This window comes from Gnatocerus cornutus, unplaced genomic scaffold (genome assembly GCF_029298725.1).
Source record: "Gnatocerus cornutus isolate USDA-ARS CGAHR unplaced genomic scaffold, icGnaCorn1.1 ctg00000245.1, whole genome shotgun sequence".
Classification (NCBI taxonomy): Eukaryota; Metazoa; Arthropoda; class Insecta; order Coleoptera; family Tenebrionidae; genus Gnatocerus; species Gnatocerus cornutus.
Window position 1 is genome coordinate 42501 of NW_028275564.1, and position 3680 is coordinate 46180.

Sequence of the window (3680 nt, forward strand, 5' to 3'; positions counted from 1 at the left end):
CCAGACCTGACACATAGATGGCGCCATTTTAGGGTCAGTTAGGTCAAATTATGCTTAAAATTCAAGAAAAATACGTAAATTAACCCAGAATCTTGTAATTTTTGACATTTATGGAGTTCCAGACCTGTCATATAGATGGCGCCATTTTTGAGTTAAAATAGGCGCCAAAATTCAAAAACAATATGTAAAATAAAGGAAAAAACAGTAATTTTTGACATTTCTGAAGTTCCAGACCTGACACATAGATGGCGCCATTTTAGGGTCAGGTCAGGTCAAATTATGCTTAAAATTCAAGAAAAATACGTAAATTAACCCAGAATCTTGTAATTTTTGACATTTCTGAAGTTCCAGACCTGTCATATAGATGGCGCCATTTTTGAGTCAAAATAGGCGCCAAAATTCAAAAACAATATGTAAAATAAAGGAAAAAACAGTAATTTTTGACATTTCTGAAGTTCCAGACCTGACACATAGATGGCGCCACTTTAGGGTCAAAATGGGCGCCAAATTTCAAAAAAATATGTAAATAAAGTAAAAACCAGTAATTTTTGACATTTCTGAAGTTCCAGACCTGACACATAGATGACGCCATTTTAGGGTCAGGTCAGGTCAAATTATGCTTAAAATTCAAGAAAAATACGTAAATTAACCCAGAATCTTGTAATTTTTGACATTTCTGAAGTTCCAGACCTGTCATATAGATGGCGCCATTTTTGAGTTAAAATAGGCGCCAAAATTCAAAAACAATATGTAAAATAAAGGAAAAAACAGTAATTTTTGACATTTCTGAAGTTCCAAACCTGACACATAGATGACGCCATTTTAGGGTCAGGTCAGGTCAAATTATGCTTAAAATTCAAGAAAAATACGTAAATTAACCCAGAATCTTGTAATTTTTGACATTTCTGAAGTTCCAGACCTGTCATATAGATGGCGCCATTTTTGAGTTAAAATAGGTGCCAAAATTCAAAAACAATATGTAAAATAAAGGAAAAAACAGTAATTTTTGACATTTCTGAAGTTCCAAACCTGACACATAGATGACGCCATTTTAGGGTCAGGTCAGGTCAAATTATGCTTAAAATTCAAGAAAAATACGTAAATTAACCCAGAATCTTGTAATTTTTGACATTTATGAAGTTCCAGACCTGACACATAGATGGCGCCATTTTAGGGTCAGTTAGGTCAAATTATGCTTAAAATTCAAGAAAAATACGTAAATTAACCCAGAATCTTGTAATTTTTGACATTTCTGAAGTTCCAGACCTGACACATAGATGACGCCATTTTAGGGTCAGGTCAGGTCAAATTATGCTTAAAATTCAAGAAAAATACGTAAATTAACCCAGAATCTTGTAATTTTTGACATTTCTGAAGTTCCAGACCTGTCATATAGATGGCGCCATTTTTGAGTTAAAATAGGCGCCAAAATTCAAAAACAATATGTAAAATAAAGGAAAAAACAGTAATTTTTGACATTTCTGAAGTTCCAAACCTGACACATAGATGACGCCATTTTAGGGTCAGGTCAGGTCAAATTATGCTTAAAATTCAAGAAAAATACGTAAATTAACCCAGAATCTTGTAATTTTTGACATTTCTGAAGTTCCAGACCTGTCATATAGATGGCGCCATTTTTGAGTTAAAATAGGTGCCAAAATTCAAAAACAATATGTAAAATAAAGGAAAAAACAGTAATTTTTGACATTTCTGAAGTTCCAAACCTGACACATAGATGACGCCATTTTAGGGTCAGGTCAGGTCAAATTATGCTTAAAATTCAAGAAAAATACGTAAATTAACCCAGAATCTTGTAATTTTTGACATTTATGAAGTTCCAGACCTGACACATAGATGGCGCCATTTTAGGGTCAGTTAGGTCAAATTATGCTTAAAATTCAAGAAAAATACGTAAATTAACCCAGAATCTTGTAATTTTTGACATTTCTGAAGTTCCAGACCTGACACATAGATGACGCCATTTTAGGGTCAGGTCAGGTCAAATTATGCTTAAAATTCAAGAAAAATACGTAAATTAACCCAGAATCTTGTAATTTTTGACATTTCTGAAGTTCCAGACCTGTCATATAGATGGCGCCATTTTTGAGTTAAAATAGGCGCCAAAATTCAAAAACAATATGTAAAATAAAGGAAAAAACAGTAATTTTTGACATTTCTGAAGTTCCAGACCTGACACATAGATGACGCCATTTTAGGGTCAGGTCAGGTCAAATTATGCTTAAAATTCAAGAAAAATACGTAAATTAACCCAGAATCTTGTAATTTTTGACATTTCTGAAGTTCCAGACCTGTCATATAGATGGCGCCATTTTTGAGTTAAAATAGGCGCCAAAATTCAAAAACAATATGTAAAATAAAGGAAAAAACAGTAATTTTTGACATTTCTGAAGTTCCAGACCTGACACATAGATGGCGCCATTTTAGGGTCAGGTCAGGTCAAATTATGCTTAAAATTCAAGAAAAATACGTAAATTAACCCAGAATCTTGTAATTTTTGACATTTATGAAGTTCCAGACCTGTCATATAGATGACGCCATTTTAGGGTCAGGTCAGGTCAAATTATGCTTAAAATTCAAGAAAAATACGTAAATTAACCCAGAATCTTGTAATTTTTGACATTTCTGAAGTTCCAGACCTGACACATAGATGGCGCCATTTTAGGGTCAGTTAGGTCAAATTATGCTTAAAATTCAAGAAATATACGTAAATTAACCCACAATCTTGTAATTTTTGACATTTCTGAAGTTCCAGACCTGACACATAGATGGCGCCATTTTAGGGTCAGTTAGGTCAAATTATGCTTAAAATTCAAGAAAAATACGTAAATTAACCCAGAATCTTGTAATTTTTGACATTTATGAAGTTCCAGACCTGTCATATAGATGACGCCATTTTAGGGTCAGGTCAGGTCAAATTATGCTTAAAATTCAAGAAAAATACGTAAATTAACCCAGAATCTTGTAATTTTTGACATTTCTGAAGTTCCAGACCTGTCATATAGATGGCGCCATTTTAGGGTCAGGTCAGGTCAAATTATGCTTAAAATTCAAGAAAAATACGTAAATTAACCCAGAATCTTGTAATTTTTGACATTTCTGAAGTTCCAGACCTGTCATATAGATGGCGCCATTTTTGAGTCAAAATAGGCGCCAAAATTCAAAAACAATATGTAAAATAAAGGAAAAAACAGTAATTTTTGACATTTCTGAAGTTCCAGACCTGACACATAGATGGCGCCACTTTAGGGTCAAAATGGGCGCCAAATTTCAAAAAAATATGTAAATAAAGTAAAAACCAGTAATTTTTGACATTTCTGAAGTTCCAGACCTGACACATAGATGACGCCATTTTAGGGTCAGGTCAGGTCAAATTATGCTTAAAATTCAAGAAAAATACGTAAATTAACCCAGAATCTTGTAATTTTTGACATTTCTGAAGTTCCAGACCTGTCATATAGATGGCGCCATTTTTGAGTTAAAATAGGCGCCAAAATTCAAAAACAATATGTAAAATAAAGGAAAAAACAGTAATTTTTGACATTTCTGAAGTTCCAAACCTGACACATAGATGACGCCATTTTAGGGTCAGGTCAGGTCAAATTATGCTTAAAATTCAAGAAAAATACGTAAATTAACCCAGAATCTTGTAATTTTTGACA